General features: G+C 45.0%; 1 pseudogene; it reads right to left on the reverse strand.

The window, feature by feature from the left end:
* Nucleotides 1–5,046: 5,046 nt before the first annotated feature.
* Nucleotides 5,047–9,176, reverse strand: LOC143645507 (large ribosomal subunit protein eL22 pseudogene; annotated as a pseudogene).
* Nucleotides 9,177–20,266: the final 11,090 nt, after the last annotated feature.

Below are 20,266 nucleotides of genomic sequence, written 5' to 3' on the forward strand. Positions count from 1 at the left end.
TCAGCCCCGTCCCCCCCACCTCCAGGAGCTGTTGCCAAAGCTCCGGCTAGGGGCCCTGGGAATCCCCCCCACCCAGCCCAGGCCAGTGACACTGGAGCCCGAGTGTCCCCTCCGGCCCCTCGCATAGCATGGAGCGCGACGTGTGCCTCAGAGCCGAGACAGTTTCCGCAGCCCCCGAGCGTGGGGGGCTGACCACGGCGCCGGGAGCCGTGCGAGGCCCGGGGCAGGGGCAGTTAGGAGAGTCAGGGCGCTGAGTGTGCGCAAGTGAGGGGCAGGTGTGCAGCCCGGGCGCAGGGGCGGGGGGCAGGTAAATGGCGGGGTGACCCGCGCGTGTGCACACGCGGGGCGCGAAGCGATGCGCAGTGCGCGGAGGGTCCGAGCCGGCGAAAGGCGCCCGGCCGCGCTGTGCCCGGCGTGCGTGTGCAAGCGCGGCGCGCGGGGTCCGGGGCGCGGGGAGGGGAGGGGGCAGCGTGCGCTCGCGCGAGGGGCGCGTGTCCCAGCGGTGCACCCGGGGGGGGGGGTGCGGCCCGGCGGCGACTCACCCGGGCTCCGCCGAGGGGCTCCGGCTCCGGCTCCTGCTCCGGCCCCGGCTCCCGCAGCGCGCAAGCACCGGCGCCGGGACCGGCCGCGGCCGGCAACGCCACCCCTGCAGTGCTGCCTGGCGCCCGCCTCGGAGGAGCGCGGCGCGGGCCCGGGGCTCGGCCGGGCCGGGGCGGCGGACGGGAGCTGCGCCGCAGTCCGGGCACGCTCCCTGGAGCCCGCCGCGCGCTCCCTTCGCGCTCACCCGCCCGCCCGCCCAGCTCCCTCTTTAATTTAAAGTGACAACCCCGAGCGCTCCCTCCGCTCCCGGGAGCCGCGCGCCACTTCCGGGGGCTCGGCCCAAGAGTCCCCAAGCGCGCTCCGGGGCCGAGCCCAGCCCCTCCACTCCCAGGCCCGGGAACGAGGGCGAGGTGGGGAGGGGACGCGCTCACCAGGGGCCCTGAGAAGCAGCCCCGAGCACTTGGACACAGAGTCAGAAGGCTTGGTTTCTAGCCCCAGCCTGCGCCATCCCGGCGACTTGACCCGGTTCCCTTTAGTCTACTTTTCTTTCTGGGCCTCAGTTTCTTTATCTGTAAAAGGGGCGGTCACATCGCATCTCCCAGGAGTCAGTAAGAAAACAGGCCAAAAGGGGTGCAGCAGGAAGAGCTTCTGGTCTCAGAAAGGATAATCGCCCCCTCCCACCGGGATTGAGCCTTCCCGTGGGCCAGATTCAAGCTGGTCCTTGACAACGTCATCTCATTTGATGGCCTCATGGGCTCGTGAGCTCCCCATTTTTTACGCTAGGAAATGGGCTCAGAGAGGCCAAGTGACCTGCCCAAGGTCACAGAGCTAAAGGTCAGAGCCAGGTCTGTGGGACTTGGAAAACACATGCTCTCCACCACTCAGGGGGTCTGGGCTTTCTCTCCCAAAAAGAATGAATGAATCATTGAGGAGATGTTTATGACGCCCCCGCAGGGTGCCAGGCGTAGTGCCAGGTGTGGGCGATCTTCCGGGAACAGGGGGCAGGTCCCTCTCTGCCCGCACAGTCTGGCAGGGAGGCACTGCACACACGGGAGGGGGTGGGGGTGGGTAGGTGCCACGTGCAGGGGGCACAGTAACCAGGAGAGCAGGCTGGGTGGGCACCCGGGGAGGCCTCGCCAGGGATCCCAGGGATCCCAGACAGTGAGGACCCCAGACAGGGAGCCAGTGTAGTGTGCAGAGAAAGCGGTGGTTCCTGGACCTTCTCATTTGAGGTTGACCTTGCCGGAAGTGGGGACACCCTTGGTCTGGAAGGCGGGATCTTGGGGAAGCCGAGGGAAGGGCTACAGCTTCCCCTGCACCCAGAGAGGTGGCCCTCATTTTCATTTCATGTCCTGGACCAGGAGGGAAAGGAGAGAGAATAGGCACTGATGGCCTTCAGGAAGCCGGGTGCTGGGAAGGGGGCTTTCGAGGCCATTATCCATTTAATCTAGCCTTCGCAGTCACCTGCACCTTTGGTATGATGGAGCCCATTTTCTACGGGAGGACACAGAGGTCTAAGTGACACAGAGGCCTGAGTAACACAGGAGTGGGGAGCAAGACATACCATCACGGGCTAAAAAGGTAGGCCCCGGCCAGGGCTTCTTTTGGAGCAAGGAAAAGGGAAAGCTGGGGGTGATCCAATTTTGGTGTCGCCGCAGGGCGGATGCAGGAAGTGGAGTGGGTTTGGGGTGAGATCTTGTCAATTTCCTGCCTGAATCCCTTCAATGATCAGAAAAGCATGCATATGTGCACCAAAAGGCAGGGATGAGCGTGTGCACGGCAGCCCAGAGCCGGAAACCACAAATGCCCTGCACCAGCGGAATGCAACGTGGTACCGTTGCACAAGGGGAAGCTGCAGCAGAGAGGAGGAGAGAAGACTGCAACCTCCACTTGCAGCACAGAGGGTGAGTGTCCTGTCGGGTGGCTGAGCAAAAGAAGCCAAACGCAAAAGGACACAGGCTGCATGGCTCCAATTACGGAAAGTTCCAAACCAGACCAGACTACTCTCTGCCCTTAAGAAGTCAGGATGGTGGTGATTGTGGGGTGTGAGACGAGATTCTGGGGTGCTGGGCACACTCTCGTTTTGATCTCAAGGCTGGTCTCTGGCAGTGTTTTCACTCTGTAAAAACCCTAGCACTGCAATACTTATGATTTGCGTTGTCTCCTTAGGATTTGTGTACTTTTCGGCATGTGTGATTGGCTTCATGACAATTTGCAAAAAACAAAGACATCTTGGGTGACCACCCGTGGCCTCGGGAATAAAAGCCAAACTCGTCTAATGGCCCACAGGCCCCGCGTGATCGGCCCTGCTGGCTTCTCTGACGCATGACGCCACCGCCCCCCTCCTCTCCCACCACGCTTTCCTTCCCAGCCTTCTGGCACCTTCCTGACACCTGCCAAGCCATTTTCCGCCTCAGGAACTCCTGCTCGCTGGTCCCTCTGCCTGGAAAGTGGCTTTCCTGCTCTCACCAAAACGGGTTCCTTCATCTTCTGTGCGTCACCCTACAGAAGTCACCTCCTCAGAGAGGCCCTCCTGACTATCCCCCCCACCCCCGCCCAGCCCCATCTCTCCCACAGCCCACCGTAGATTGACTTCAAAACACCAGTAGTCTGCTGTTATTTTATTTGTGTACTTGCTTAGAGTTCATTTCCTGCGTCCCCTCTTCTAACACTGCACTGCGCCGTTGAATCATTGCCCCAACCCCAAGAGAGAGACTAATCTCAGCCCCGTTTTTCAGTTGAGGGACTCGGGGCTCAGAGAAGTTAGGTAACTTGCTGGAGGTTGCACAGCTGGAAAGTAGCAGGGTTAGGATTTGAACCCAGGCAGCTGCTCCAGAATCCCTGCTCTTAACTCTACAGTTTGACTGACCTTGCCCATAGTCTTTCTTGTGATATACCTGGCACTTAATTAAGCTTAATTGAATGAATAAAAAAGTGAATGCAGTGCTAGTAGGTGGGAAAGGAGAGGGGAGAAGGCTTGGCCCCCAGGGTGGGTGGTGGGCAGTGGGTGGAGGGGGCAGGCAATGGTGACTGGACTGCTGGCAGGAGGGGCTCTAAGGCAGCTAGAAGCAACTGTGAGCTGGGGGCAAGACCCTGCCAGGCACAGAGTTTGCTGCCAGAGGGGCCCCTGCCCACTGAAGCACCTGCCTCGGAAGGTCCCAAGGGCCTTGAATCCAGGTGGTGGCTGTTGAGTTGGTCAGCGAAGGCCACAGCCCTGGGTTGTCCTGCCCTGAGCCTGCTCACACAGTCCCCAGGCCCCAGCAGCTGGAGCCAGCCACGTCACCATCTCCTAGCCGGCTTCTTTACCAGCCTCTCCTGGTTTGTCCCTGGTTCTATCCATCTACTCCAAATGGGCCCACCTGCACCTGCTCCCGGCAACTCACTCTTCATTGGCCTCTGGGACAGCGAGAAAGAGCAAAGACCCCTCAGGTGAGGCGTGGCCCTGGGTGCTGGCCCAAGGGATGCTCCATCTCAGGCCCCACTGGGACCGGTGGGTGTGGAGTCAGGCCCATTTACAGAAAAATAAAAACAAGACCCAGAGAAAGGAAGCTCCGGAGACAGAAACAAAGGCCCCAAGTCCAGAGCTTGGACCAGCGGCCCTCCATTTCCCAGATCCTGGGCCAGGGGCACTGGCTGCCTGGCTGTCCAGCATCTTGAGACCCTCTCCCCACCCCCACCCCCGTGGGCCCAACTCTTTTGTTTTTAATGAGGCCCAGCCTGAAACTTGGGGACATGAGCTCTGGGGTAGGACAGGCATGGACTTGAATTTCCTTTCCAGGCACTTGGCTTCCCGTCTCTGAGCTCAATGCCCTCTACCATGAAATAGGGAAAAGGGTGTCCTCACCTTGTTAGGTTGGAGGAACGGTAGACGAACTAGCACTCCGCGTGCGGTAAAGCCCTCGGCAGGTGGGAGCTGCTGCTGTTCCCCTGCCCTCCATTTGAGTTTCTTGTTTCTCCAGCCACCCCCTCCATATTTTCTTTGCGTTAACAGTAATAACAGAACTAGCATCTCACAGTGTGCCAGGCGCTTTCTCACCCCTCACTGCTATGTAATCCTGACAGCAGCTGGGGATGTTGGGGTCAGACATTCCCAGTTTACGGAAGGGGTGGAATGACAGCCTGGGCACAGAGGACTTCCCTGAACTCACACAGGCAGATCTGGAGGGTTCCTCTGGGGCAGTCCTGGCTTCTGAGCACCTGCTCTGGGTGGGGGTGGGGGGCGCGTCCAAAGAGGTCAATAAGGAAGGAGGTGCAGGAGAGAACAGACCTGCCTCCAGGAGCAGATAAACTGGGAAAGGGGCAGAAGAGGTGAGGAGTCCCTGCCCGAGTGCCCCAATGGCTGGTTGGATCTGTCCCCCAAGTGTTCTCATTTACTTTCTGCCATACTCCGAGGCAGATGGGGAAACTGAGGCTCAGAGAGCAGGAGTTCACAGCTATGTTAGAGGGTGGTGCCCTCTGTCTGACCCCATCCCCCGTGCCCAGGTCCTGCAGGATGCCGGACGCTTCCTAAGCCCCGTTTTCTGGGCTCGCTGCTCCCAGCAGGGCCTCAGGCTTCTGGCTCTTTGTCTGGCTGCTCATCTTGACCTGGCTCAGTGCTCCTTCTACTGCATCTTCTGCTGCCTTCCCAGCTACAACCGGGAGTGTGAGGGTGATGAGGTGGGTGAGGAGGGAGGTGAGGGTCCTTGGGGAAGTGTGCAGGCTGATCTGGGATGGGGTTGCTTGGCCTGTCAGCTCCTGCGACCCCTGGGCCCGTGGCAAGGGACTGCAAGGGGTGGCAGCAACAGTGTTACTGGACAAAGGGCACTAGATTGTTTTGTTCATTGTGCTCAAATAACCAAATCCTGAGACAGTGGGGTTTCAAAGAGAGAAAAATTTTATTGCTAGGCGCAAAGCAGAAGATCAGATGGTCTATGGGCCCCCAAATCTTTCTCCCCGAATGGCAGTAATTCTGATAGTTTTATAGCATTAAAAGATGGTTAGCCCACAAAGGACAGGCTAAGCCTATTAGGCCTAAGAGTCACCCCCAAGAGAACCTCTTTTGTTGCTCAGATGTGGTCTCTCTCTCCAGCCAACACAACAACCAAACTCTCCGCCCTCCCCCTTCTACATGGGACATGACTCCCAGGGGTGTGGAACTTCTGGCAACGTGGGACAGAGATTCTGGAATGAGCTGAGACTCAGCATCAAGGGACTGAGAAAAACCCTAGAATGAGCTGAGAATTAACATCAAGGGATTGAGAGAACCTTCTCGACCAAAGGGGGAAGAGTGAAATGAAACTAAGTGTCAATGGCTGAGAGATTCCAAACAGAGTCGAGAGGTTATCCTGGAGGTTATTCTTATGCATTAAATAGATATCACCTTTTTAGTTAAGGTGAAAATGTAGAGCTGCGTTCCAGTAGCCATGTTTCTTGAAGATGACTGTATAATGATATAGCTTTCACAATGTGACTGTGTGATTGTGCAAACCTTGTGTCTGATGCTCCTTTTATCTACCTTGTCAACAGACGAGTAGAACATATGGAATAAAAGTAAATAATAGGGGGAACAAACGTTAAGATGAATTTGGTTTGAAATGCTAGTGATCAATGAAAGGGAGGGGTAAGGGGTATAGTATGTATACTTTTTTTTCTGTTTTTGTTTTATTTTTTTTTTCTGAATAGATGCAAATGTTCCAAGAAATGATCATGATGATGAATATGAAACTATGTGATGATATTGTGAATTACTGATTATATATGTAGAATGGAATGATCAAAATAGGAATGTTTGCATTTGCTTAGTGTTTTTTTGGTATTTAAAAAAATAAAATTAAAAAATTAAAAAAAAAGAATGGAGAGGAGGCAACAGAAAAAAAAAAGAGATGGTTAGTATTTAAGGGATGATTTTGACTGCTGAATTACAATAGCGATATTTCTTTTCACGTTCTGGTATATTCGAGTAGACAGAGGGAAATACCTGAAATCTTTGAAGGGCAATCCAGCTGCCTTGATCTGTGATCATGGTTGTATAGCCTTTACCTTGTGCCCTTGTGATGGTAAAAACTTGGTGACTGACCTTCACTTGTACCCATTTATCTAGTTTTTCCACTTTAAAGTCTTGTGATCACTAGAGACAGCCCCCTAATGTTTATTAATAAAGGGTCTTGGGTCGGCTGGGAACTAAACCAGCCCAAGTCCAAAATTATCTTGACAACTTGATCTAACCGAGATGGAGCTGCCCCACATGCGCAGTAGCTGAGACTTTAACCTTTAAGTCACCTGTACCTCATCATAGTACCCCAAATCACGCCCATCATCCTATCAATGCCACCATTTTCTTACATCCCTTCTGTGACTAAGCATGTCATCGATTTGCACATGCTCAATAATTAAATCACCTCTAATTACATCACCTGAGGCCATTATCCTAAAACCTGGCCATCTTTTTTTAATGAATTTTTTTTTTTTTTTGTAGGTACATGGTCCGGGAATCGAACCCGGGTCTCCCTCATGGAAGGTTCTACCACTAAACCACCCGTGCACCCTAATTTTGTTATTTTTAACATTTTTTAGAAACTTTTTTAAAATTGTGAAATAAAGCGTATATACAAAGGAAAGAGAAAAAAGCAATAATTTTCAAAGCACATTTCAACAAGTAGTTACAGAACAGATTCCAGAATTTGTCATGGACAACTATTCCACCATCTCAGATTTTTTTCCTTCTAGCTGCTACAAAACCCTGGAGGCTAGAAGGAATTGTAATATAGTAAAGCAGCAGCCATACTCACTTATTGCATCCTATTTTCTCCGTTACACCTCCTCCTTCTCCTTTGAACCTTCTCTCAATCTATAGGGATCTTTGGGCAATGTCGGTTCTGACTTTTTCATGTTGAGAAGGGGTGTCAACACTAAAGAATGGGGGGATGTAATTAATTGATAATCTTGGAGAGGCTAGTGCCTCTGGGTTTCAGGATTTATCTGACCTAGGAATCCTCCGGGAATTATAGGTTCCAGGAAAGCAAACTTAGTGCATGAAACTTTTATAGAGCCTCAGTTCAAGCCCTAGGGGCGCTTAAGAGTCAACAGAAGTGATGTTATTTTTTAACCCTGTACTTTGATTTACCTTAGTTTTAGCCAGGTCAGTTTCAGTTACATCTTCAATTGGAGTCTGATCTCTTTTTCAGTTTTTTAACAGTTGGTTTATGGAGTAGTATTGACTTTCAGAGTTGGAGAATTAACTCTGAGTCTTAGATGTCACACAGAGACTTAAAGTTCCAGGGAACTACTGGGTTATACAAAGAGCAAAGCATTTCAGAATTTAGAAATAACAGTTAAAAGCTCAAGAGTAAATGTGACTGCTGTAAGAGTTTACAATCTAAGCCCTAATTTTCTTATAAGCATTTTAAAATGAAGCTACTTTCAGAAGTAAAAACATTTTGGAGTTGTCTTGTATCAACAAACCATAACAGAGGTCTTGTCCTGTTTCACCTTTACAAATTTCCAGAGTTATGTTAATTAACAGATAAAATATAACTGATATATTTGTCCTGCCTCTCTCTCTCTCTTTTTTTTTTTTGCATGAGCAGGCAGGCACCGGGAATCGAACCCAGGTCACTGGCATGGCAGGTGAGAATGCTGCCACTGAGGCATGCTCGCATTGCCCTTTTTTTTTTTTGCATGAAAGAGTATGAGGTTGGTGTTGTTTTGCATGGGGCAGGCTCCAGGACTCAAACCCAGGTCTCCAGTGTGGCAGGCCACTGAGCCACCGTTGCCCGCCCCCTGCCTCTCTTTTAAAGTTTCTCCTTGTTGCAAATACAGCTATGACTTATAGCTGACCACATGTAGTTTCAGAGAAGCATTAGAGCAAAGCAGTGTGACTGACAGGTAAATTTGGCTGTTTCCATGATCTGGACCCTTTTTATAAGAGTAACTAAAAGCATGTCTAACAACAGTATACCATTCTCTAACGTCATACATTTGGTATCAGGATATAACACGAAGAGTGAGAACACTGTCAAATTTTTATACAATCTCTAAAAATATGAATAACATTTTACCCTTACAAATATAGCTAGCAACAGGATAGAAAATCCCCTTTCACCACTACAATACTTCCTAAACACTTCCTATGCAATATGCTAAACTATTTTAGCACCTCAATTTTACAAGGTGAAAGAATAAATTATTTGTAACAGTTTTTTTTTTTTGCTCCCAAGTTTTAATTCAAGGATTTATATAAAACATTCCAGGAAAAGCAACTTTCAATCCTTGGTTCCTCCTCCTCTTAATCCTGGTTGATCTAGAATTAGCATGAGTCATGGCTTTCTTTGCTATTAGCAACTACACACAACCAATTACAGAGATTTTTTTTTTTTGGTGAGATATTTCAAATACCTTTTGGAAAAAGGCATCCCTGAGGTTGCAGTAATCTTTCTTTTGCTCCTTTCAGTGGTTGCGACCCCTCCATTGAGATCACCAGCTTTTCCATTCATTTTCATTCTTTCTTGAAGCAACCGCTCAAAATTGGCAGCACGTGTGGTTCCATCTTCTACAGGGTGGGTGCAGTGGTGGTGAACTTCAGAACCTGCTTCTTTTGTTTGTTTGTTTGTTTGTTTGTTTTTGCCCCCTTTTGCCACAAGCTTTTACATGGGCACCATGGTGGCAGCGAGGCAGAAAGGGCTGTAACAATATATTTATCTTTTAAGTGCAAAGCCTTCTTTTTTGAAATAAAGGATGGTATGGCCAGCATAATCATTAACAAGGATATTGTTCTGATGTAAAATCTTTGTTTTCTTGACAGAGAAAAGAAAAGCTTTTAAAATTTTTACGTTAAGAGTAAACTAACAATCTGCATTATTTTAACAGGGAGAAAAAAACTAAACTTTACATTTGTATGAATACCCAGTTTGACATGAAATTTTTTTTTAAATACGTGTAAACAGACTTACTAAATTTTTGTCAGCATTGACTATGACAGATAGATTTAACTTTTATAAACTTTCTGACAACTCTCCATTCCATTCAGGGTTTATAGTTAACAATGACTGTAACAAATAAAATTCACTTCCTTAAATTTTTGACCACTTTCCATATCCATTTCACCTATAGTTTTTTTAAACTTTTTAAAATTTTATAATATAACATATATTCAAAGCAAAGGAAGAAAAAAGCAATCGTTTTCAAAGCACTCTTCAATGACTAGTTACAGGACAGATCCCAGAGTTTATCATGGGCTATTGTACCATCCTCTCAGATTTTTCCTTCTAGCTATTCCAGAGTCCACCTATAGTTTTTATTTATCCAGACTGCACATAATCAGAAATAAATTTGATAACAAATTCGCAAAGCTTTTTGAACATGCATACTTCCTTCCAATAACAGTATTCTATGAAGGGGAGAAGACACAGAGATATCACAAGATAATGGAAGAAGAAAGAAATTTATGCTTGGGCTTGGAACACAGCAAGGCGTTTTTAGACTTTATACTCACAATACACAAATGATTACAAATGATACACAAATACACAAATGAATACACAAATGATCCTATGCCTAAAATCTCTCAGGCTAAGCCAGCACTAACTTTAAAGGTTAGAAAGCCCCATATTTGAAATATAATCCACTTTTCAATATTTAAGGGATTTACATCAAGAAAAAAACTCAAAATTTTCCCAACATTATTCCTAAATGCTAAATAGTACCAGGAATATGTCAATTCACAAAATGAAGTTATGGCTTCTTAAAAAAACTAGTTCCGAGCTCTATTCAAATGCTACTTTCTTATTTAAAGGTCACGTAAGTCTCATCTCTTCTGTGAGATTTTCTTAGGTCATTTTTTATTTATCATCTTTTAAAATTCTCCCAGCATTTTTATCCCTTTATTATTACTGTCTTATACTATGCCACAGTACACATAGCTATTAAGCACAAATAAACTCTTTGAGGCTAAGAATTAGGTTTTCCCTATTCACGATAGCATTTATTAACAAAAATATACTGATCGACATTAACAAAACTTCTACAAATTCAAATAAATTCTTCTACACACTGAGGTAACAAATTGCAAAGTAACTAAAAAGCCAGATTTTTCGAAGTCCAGGTAATCAAGGGTATTAATAATGTCATTTATAGTTCTTACTAAACTTAACAGATTTCTTAAATAGGATATATTTGAAGTATTAGCATATTCTTATTTTATTATATTTTATATGTGTCATCATTACCGGGTACATTGCTTAGTTCATGTACCCTAACCTCTCTCATTAGGCTGTTTTTTATTTTTTTTTAGTTAAACTATTTTTAAGAGGCATTCCGAGAATGTACTTATAATACTCACTTATGTTATCAGTAAGCTTGTACAAATTTAAGAAGAACATAACTGAGCAGAATAAAATCACATTTGTTCAAATCGAAAATTTATAATATTACAAATTCCTTTTATTGGAGGTTAAAAATAATCTCTTTGTGAGATGGAAACAGCCAAAATGTCCATCAACAGACGAGTGGCTAAACAAACTGTGGTATATACATAAGATGGAATATTATGCAGCTTTAAGACAGAATAAATTTATGAAGCAGGTAATAACATGGATGGACCTAGAGAACATTATGCTGAGTGAGACTAGCCAAAAACTAAAGGACAAATACTGTATGGTCTCACTGATATGAACTGACATTAGTGAATAAACTTGGAATATGTTGTTGGTAACAGAGATCATCAGGAGATAGAAATAGGGTAAGATATTGGGTAATTGGAGCTGAAGGGATACAGACTGTGCAACAGGACTGGATACAAAAACTCAGAAATGGACAGCACAATACTACCTAACTGTAATATAATTATGTTAAAACGGTGAATGAAGCTGCATGTGAGAATGATAGAGGGAGGAGGGCTGGGGACATATTGAAATCAGAAAGAAAAGATAGATTTTAAAGATTGAGATGGTATAATCTAGGAATGCCTAGAGTGTATAATAATAGTGAAATGTACAATGTACAAATTTTAAAAACGTTTTTGCATGAGGAAGAACAAAGGAATGTCATTATTGCAGGGTGCTGAAAATAGATGGTAATTAATATTTTAAAATGTCACCTTATGTGTGAAACTAAAGCAAAAAATGTTTGTTACAGAATTTATATTTTGACTAGTGCATTTCCTAATATAACTTATGTAGATAGTTTGATTGAACGCCATAAGTACTTGGAATCTCAGATAGGACATGAGATTTTGTTGATTTGTCCAGAGTGATGCCCCGATGAATCCCAGAGTGATTCGATCAGTGAGTAGAAAAGTATCTGCAAAGCCCCTTTCAGGGAATGGTGAGAACGGGGAGAAATTCAACTTCCCCAAGTTGAATTCTTGATATTCTCACAAGCAGTGTGGACAACCAAAGCTATAGGCTGAGCCCCCAGTCTTGGGGTTTGTTCGTATGAAACTTAACCCCACAAAGGATGGGTCAAGTCTACTTAAAATCTAGGCCTAAGAGTCACCCCCATGAGAGCCTCTTTTGTTGCTCAGATGTGGCCTCTCTCTCCAGCCAACACGGCGAGCAGTCTTACCACCCTCCCCATCTCTGTGTGGGACATGACTCCCAGGGGTGCGGACCTTCCTGGCAACGTGGGACAGAGATCCTGGAATGAATGGAGATACTCAGCATCAAGGGATTGAGAAAAACCCTAGAATGAGCTGAGACTCAGCATCAAGGGATTGAGAAAAACCCTAGAATGAGCTGAGAATTAACATCAAGGGATTGAGAGAACCTTCTTGACCAAAAGGGGGAAGAGTGAAATGAGACTAAGTGTCAATGGCTGAGAGATTCCAAACAGAGTCGAGAGGTTATCCCAGAGGTTATTCTTACGCATTAAGTAGATATCACCCTATTGTTCAAGATGTAGAGGAGAGGCTGGAGGGAAATGCCTGAAAATGTAGAGCTGTGTTCCAGTAGCCATGTTTCTTGATGATGATTGAACAATGATATAGCTTTCACAATGAGACTCTGTGATTGTGAAAACCTTGTGTCTGTTGTCTTTTTATTTCTTTTTCTAAATCGATGCAAATGTTCTAAGAAGTGATGAATATGCAGCTATGTGAAGATATTAAGAATTACTGATTATATATGTAGAATGGAATGATATGTTAATATTTTTGTTTGTTGTTAATTTTTTAAATTAATGAATAAAAAAATAATCTCTTTGTTTCCATAATATCCTAAAATTATAAACAACCTTAAAAGTACATTGGCTATTAAGTTCTGGAAAATATACTGCAATTGCTTAATTGGTCCTAAGCCTAAATCCAGAAAAATTTTTCCATATCTCTCCAAGACCTTCCATTTTACTTACTGAAATTTGGTAATTAGATTTTATTCAGTTACTCCTATCCGAAGGCTATTCATATTTTAATAATCATCTGATTACTATGGTTTTTATTACGAAGGGATTACTGGAAAAAAATCATTTTTAACAAACCTGGCCTATCCTGCAACATTTATCCTGTGCCTACCACTTCTAATCTTCAGGCCCTATAAAAGGAACTCTGGGTGGTGAGATGGTGGCTCAGTGGCAGAGTTCTCGCCTCTCTTGCCGAAGACCCAGGTTTGATTTCCGGTGACTGCCCATGCAAAAAATAAAAAAATTCTAAACCACATCTGCTCCATCTTTCTGGACCCAGCTGTCCTAGGTGCCTAGGCCCCTGGGGGCAAGGACAGAAAGAATGAGGCCTGACTTTTTGAACCTGGATTTAAAAGTTTTAGGTGAGGACTATTGAATTTCAGACTTCCTATGCTTTTTTTTTGTTTGTTTGTTTTTTTAGTGTTCTCTTTCTTTATTGAAAATCTTCACACATATACATTCTATATGTGGTGTACAATGGCTCACAATATCGTCACATAGTTGTGTATTCATCATCATGATCATTTTTTAGAACATTTGCATCACTCCAGGAAAAGAAATAAAAGGAAAAAAGAAAAAACTCATACATACCCTTTTCCCCTTCTTTTCATTGACCACTAGTGTTTCCATCTACCCAATTTATTTTACCCTTTGTCCCCTTATTATTTATGTATTTGTTTATTATCCATGTTTTTTACTCATCTGCCCATACCCTGGATATAAGGAGCATCAGACACAAAGATTTCCCAACCACACAGTCACACTGTGTCATGGTCAGGTTCATGTGTCAACTTGGCCAAATGGTGGATGGGCAAGTGCTGGCTTGTCTGTTGTGATGAAGACATGGCATAGAATTCAATCATGATCATGTCAGCTGCATCCACAGCGGATTCCATTTGTAATCAGCCAAGGGGCGTGTCTTCTGCAATGAGTGATGCTTAATCTACTCACTGAAAGCCTTATAAGGAGGATTCAGAAGAAACAGGCTCTTCCTCCTTTGGCTGGCGAGCCTCTCCTGTGGAAGTTGGTCCAGACCCTCCATCAGAATCGTTGGCTTCACAGCCTACTTTTGCGGATTTTGGACTCTGCGTTCCTGCGGTCATGTGAGACACTTTTATGAATTTTATATTTGCAAGTGTTTCCTGTTGATTTTGTTTCTCTAGAGAACCCTAACTAATACACATTGTAAATGTTATGTCTTTAAACAATCGTCTTCAAGAATCTAGGCTACTGGAACACAGCTCAACAGTTTCACATACTTCCCTCAATCACTCCAATACACCATAAACTAAAAAGGGATAGCTATGTAGTGCATAGGAATAACCTCCAGGATAACCTCTTGACTCTCTTTGAAATATCTCAGCCACTGACACTTTATTTTGTCTCTTTTTCCTCCTCCCCCTTTTGGTCAAGAAGGCTCCCTCAATCTCTTGATGCTGGGTCCCGGCTTATCCTCGGCTTTGTGTTCCACGTTGCTAGGGAGATAAAAACCCCTGGGAGTCATGTCCTCCTTAGCAGGGGAGGGCAGTGAATTCACCTGCTGACTTGGCTTAGAGAGAGAGGCCACATTTGAGCAACAAAAGAGGTTCTCTAGGGGGTGACTGTTATGCTTAATTTTAAGTAGACTTAGCCTATCCTTTGCAGGAAGAAGTTTCATAGGGATGAACCCCAAGATCAAGGGTTCTGCCCATTGATTTGGTTGTCCCCAATTGCTTGCAAGAATATCAGAAATCCTCCAAATACCTATGCCCTTTTATAAATGCAATTTTATTGAGTTATATTCACATACCATACAATCATCCAAAGTACACAACCAATGGTTCACAGTGTCATCATATAGTTGTGCACTCATCATCAGTTGATATCTGAACGTTTTTCATTATTCCAAAAACAATAAAAAGGGAAGTAAAAAAGAACACCCAAAACTTCCCATACCCCCGTGCCCCATATTATTCATTTATTTATTTTTGTCTTTAGTTTCTTACCCATCTGTCCATACACTGGTTAAAGGCAGTGTCAGTCACAAGGTTTTCACCATCACACAGTCGCACCATATAAAAGCTATACAGTTATACAATCGTCTTCAAGAATCAAGGACACTGGATTACAGCCCATTGATTTCAGGCATTTCCTTTTAGCTACTCCAGTACACCAAGAACTGAAAAGGAATATCCATATAATGCATAAGAATAACCTCCAGAAAGAACTCTCAAGACTCTATTTGAAATCTCTCAGCCACTGAAACTTTATTTTGTCTCATTTATCTTTTTTCCCCTTTTGGCTAACCCTTCTTGAACTATTTCCAATTATTAGATCTATTTCAATTAAGGCTGTGGCCTGGGCAATCCCTTTCCAGAGGCCACCCTCTGCCAGCCTCCTGCTGCCTTAGGGAAATTCCCAGGGTGGTTTCTTTCGAATGCTCAGGTTTGTTTACAGTAATTACAAAACTAAGGTTTTGAACCTTGCCACCCAGAGAGAGTTTTTTCCTTTTTTCTGGCAGTTCAGGAGTACTAATTTATATATTTATATAAAAGCACTTACTTATCTTCAAGCAATTTCAGTAGAGCTCTTTAAGGATTTGTTGTCAATTTGCTTTTACCATCTAGAGGTAATAAACAATTTATTGTATATTCTCTAATAGGCAGGCAGACACGAACAGAAAGTTACAAAAGAAATAGAAATTTTTTTTTAATTTTTATTGTTTGGTATAACATATATACAAAGTAAAGAAATAAAAAAGCCATAGTTTTCAAAGCACTCTTCAACAAGTAGTTGCAGAACAGATCCCAGAGTTTGTCATGGGCTACCATACCATCCTCTCAGATTTTTCCTTCTAGTTGCTCCAGAATGTAGGAGGCTAGAACGCTTAAATATTTTTTATCATCACAATTGACTTTTTTCCCTTCTTTTTTTTTTTGAGAAAAATAACATATATACAAAAAAGCTAACAATTTCAAAGCACAGCACCACAATTAGTTGTAGAACATATTTCAGACTTTGACGTGGGTTACAATTCCACAATTTTAGGTTTTTACTTCTAGCTGCTCTAAAATACTGGAGACTAAAAGAGATATCAATTTAATGATTGGGCGTCCATATTCATTTGTTAAAACCTGTCTTCTCTGTATAACTCCACCATAGAAATATTTTTGAGAGGGACAAATAAAAGATTGCGTTACATCATCTCATCCCATTTCTGCTGTCTTTTACAGAACAATTCTAACTGTAATACCTCTAATATTAATTGTCATATTAATATTAGAGCCATAGAGCCATTCTCAAGCGATTGCCATAGAGCCATTCTCAAGCGATTCTAAATCATATTGAGGCCAGATTATGTTACAGAAATAAACCTTTTTCTCATAGACTCATAACTAAAATCTTTCCAATTTTAAACACAGCCCAAATGTTCCCTTTTAAAAGAATTTCCATAATTAGTAATCAGTTAGGGACTCTTGACCAATACAAGCGCAGTAAAGCATCAACTAACAAATTTAAACATATACTTACACGTTATATTTAATTACACACAATTAATAGCTAGACCGAACACACCAACTAATAAACAGGCATTAAATGCTTAACACACCAATTAACAGTGAAACCAGCATCAAACACTTACTGTGCCTGGGAAACACACCAGCTAACAGTTAAACAGGCCTGCTTAATTTCATTTAACACCAACTAATTGTTGGATTACTTATTCTCCAGTAGTATAATCAACAGAACAGAGAAAAACCCGGTTGCTAAGCCTCTAAACTAAAAAATGTCTAGTGGCTGCAAAAGGCTGTATTTTACTGGGGCCCCCAAACCTCAGGCAGATGGCCTCCTTGCATTAAAAGATGGCCAGGTTTTAGGATAATGAGCACAGTGGCCCCAGGTGATGTAATCAGAGGTGCTTTAACTATTGCGCACGTGCGACGGATGACACGCTTAATCACAGAACGTATGTAAGAAACGCAGCATTAATATAATGATGGGCGTGGTTTTTAGTATTTTAATGCAGTTTAGGTGACTTACAGGTTAAAGTCTAAGCTGCTGTGCCTGTCAGGCAGGCCCATTTTGGTTGATCCACTTTTGGTCATCGGAATAACTTTGGATTTGGGTGGGTTACTTCTGGGCTGACCCCAGACCATTGTATTAATAAGCATCAGGGGCTGTCTTCAGTGAGCACAAGACTATAAAGTGGAAAAACTGGATAAATGGGTACAAGTGAAGGTTAGTCACAAGGCTTTTACAATCACAAGGACACAAGATAAGGACTATACCATCGTTATCAGAGTTCAAGGCAGCTGGATTACAGTTCAAAAATTCTAGGTATTTCCCTCTGTCTACTCCAATATACCATAAAGTAAAGAAGAATATCCCTATAATAATTCAAAAATCATAATCATCCCTTAAATCCTAACTTCTTGATTACAATGGTGGGGAGAGCCCAGGGTAAGGGGGAGAGGAAGGGGAGCAGAGGGGAGGGGCACTGAACAGCTGGCAGAGACAGCCAGGCACTGCAGGGGGAGGGTCAGATCTTAGTGGTTTTAAAATTTTATTTATGCCCCAGAAGGTTTTCTTTCTTCACTCTTGAAACAAATCAAAGGGGGTCTGGTTGAAGCCAGTTGGAGGTCCCCATTCCCCCTATTCGGGGGAGAATAGGGAAGAATTTGAGGTTCAACTCACTGAGGCCTCTTTGGGTTGGATGCTTGGGGGAGGTGGCTGACTAATGCCCCCATCCCAAAGATATCCTCATCCTTAGCTTGGAAATATATGACCCTACAGGTAAAAGGGACCTTGCAGATGTGATGAAGCGAGGGGCCTTGAGATGGGAGATGGTCCTGAATGATCCTGGTGGGCCCTCAATGCAATCACGAGGGTCCTTAGAAGAGGGGGCAGTAGGGTCAGGGTCAGAGGGGAGGGGAGGGATTAGAGGCTGTGTGACGTGGGGCCAAGAGCCGAGGAATGTGGGTGGCCTTGAGAAGCGGGGAAAGGCCAAGGAATGTATGCTCCCCTTGAGCTTCCAGAAGGAACCAACCCTCCTGCACCTTGATTTTAGCCGAGTAAGACACACTTCAGACTCCCACCTCCCAGAACTGGAAGGAGGAAGAGTAACTGGTGTTGTTTTAATCCACCAAGTCTGCGGTGATTTATTATAGCTGCAATAGGAAGGGACACCCAAGCTCCTGGGTGACGGAGCTCTGGAAAGGTCAGCAGCAGGAGTCGGAGCACAAGGGATAAGGATGCTGCCCACACCCTCAAGGTTCTGGGAAGGGGGGAGGACTGGTTGGAGTGCGGATCCATCCCCAGGGTTCTGCCTCGTCCCCTGCCCCCATCCCCACTCTCACTGGCACAGGGCTCCAAACCTGCCCTTTTTCTGTCCACGTTCTTCAACAGCTGACACACCTTGGAGATCCTGTGCCAGGAGACTACAACTTCACTTTCCATTGGCCCAACTGCTTTGCCACTCTTGGGTCATCTCTTGGCACAGCAGGAAAGCGTGGCCCCAGCTCTGACCTGGGAATCTTGGCATGCCACCCCACTGTCTTCTTCTCTGGCTATCTCCATCCCATAAGCACTAAGGATCGGAGTCAGCCAAGAATCAGAGCCAGCCAAGGGACTCTTCATGCCCTGAAAGATAGATGTAATTAATCTCAGAGGAGACAAGCCAGGCTTTGCCCTCATGGGAATTACACTCTAGCGGGGAAGACAGGACATAAGCATGCCAAGACAATGCTTCCAGATTTGAATAAGGGTCAGGAAGAAAATCAAGCAGGGCAGCACGAGATGAAGTTGCTAGGTTTGAGGAAGGCTTCCGAGGAGGTAACATTTGAACTAGATCTGAAATGATAGGACTCTCTGGGCCATTCCAGGCAGAGAGAGCAGTGAATGTCAATGCCTTGGGGCCTCAGAGAGCCCAGGGTTTCCATGAGCCAACAGAAGGCCAAAGTGGCTTTGGGGCATGGGGACGAGAGATGAATTCAAGTAGTGGGCAAGGGCAAGACCTGGCAGTCATGGCAGCAGGGTTACCATGACCTTATGTTGACTTCTGTGACATCTTTCTCTGGCTACTCTCTGGACAGGAACTGTTGAGGGGCAAGAGTTAGGAAGATGCTGCAGGATCCCAGCAGAGAAGATGGTGGCCCAGAACTGATTTTTCATCAGGGAAAGGAGTGGGCAGATTTAGGATTGATTTTGGGGACACAAGAATGGATTGGGGTGAGTGGGGCCTCTCATTCCTGTGAATCCAACCACTAGACTAACCTGGAAGCTTGTACCTAGATGTTTTAGTTTGCTAATGCTGCCATAATGCAATATATTGGAAATGGGTTGGCTTTCATAAAGGGGATTTATTGAGTTACAAGTTTACAGTCCCAAGGCCATAAATATGTCCAAACTAAGGCATCCAGTAAAAGATATCTTGACTCTGAAGAAAAGACTGATGGCATTCGGAGTTTCTTTGTTACATGGGAAGGCACGTGGCAACGTGTGCTGGCTTTCTCTATCAGCGTATAGCTTCAAACGGCTTCCCCAGGGGCATTTTCTTTGTGCATCTCCAAACGTCTCTGTCTGTGTTGGCTCTGAGCTTTTTCCAAAATCAATCCCTCTTAAATGACTCCAGTAAGTGGATTAAGACCCACCTTGAATGGGCAGAGATACATCTCCATGCAAATCACCTAATCAAAAGGTCCCACCACAATTGGGTAGGTCACATTTCCATGGAAACAACCTAATCAAGCGGTCCCACCCAAACAGTAGGTCTGCCCCCACAAGGTTGGACTAAAAGAACGTGGCTTTTCTGGGGTACATAATAGTTTCAAACCAGCACAGCAGGGAATGCGGCTCCAGAACAAGCTTGTCTTAGGGAAGTGTTCTAGTTTGCTAGCTGCTGGAATGCAACACACCAGAGACGGATTGGCTTTTAATAAAAGGGGATTTATTTTGTTAGTTCTTCAGACGAAAGGCAACTAACTTTCCACTGAGGTTCTTTCTTACGTGGGAAGGCACAGGATAATCTCTGCTGGCCTTTTCTCCAGGCCTCTGGGTTCCAACGTCTTTCCCTGGGGTGATTCCTTTCTGCATCTCCAAAGGCCTGGGCTGAACTGCGAGTGCTGAGATGAGGTATGCTGAGCTGCTTTGGCTGTGCTACATTGAGGTCTCTCATTTAAGCACCAGCCAATGAAGTCAAACGTCATTCATTGCAGCAGGCACGCCTCCTAGCCTGCAGATGTAATGAGCAACAAATGAGGTTCACGTACCATTGGCTCATGTCCACAGCAACAGAACTAGGTACCTTCACCTGGCCAAGTTGACAACTGAATCTAACTACCACAGGAAGCTTGGGGATCCTCTTTACGGGAAAATGTAC

The sequence above is a fragment of the Tamandua tetradactyla genome, chromosome 9 (assembly GCF_023851605.1).
Source record: "Tamandua tetradactyla isolate mTamTet1 chromosome 9, mTamTet1.pri, whole genome shotgun sequence".
NCBI classification, from domain to species: Eukaryota; Metazoa; Chordata; class Mammalia; order Pilosa; family Myrmecophagidae; genus Tamandua; species Tamandua tetradactyla.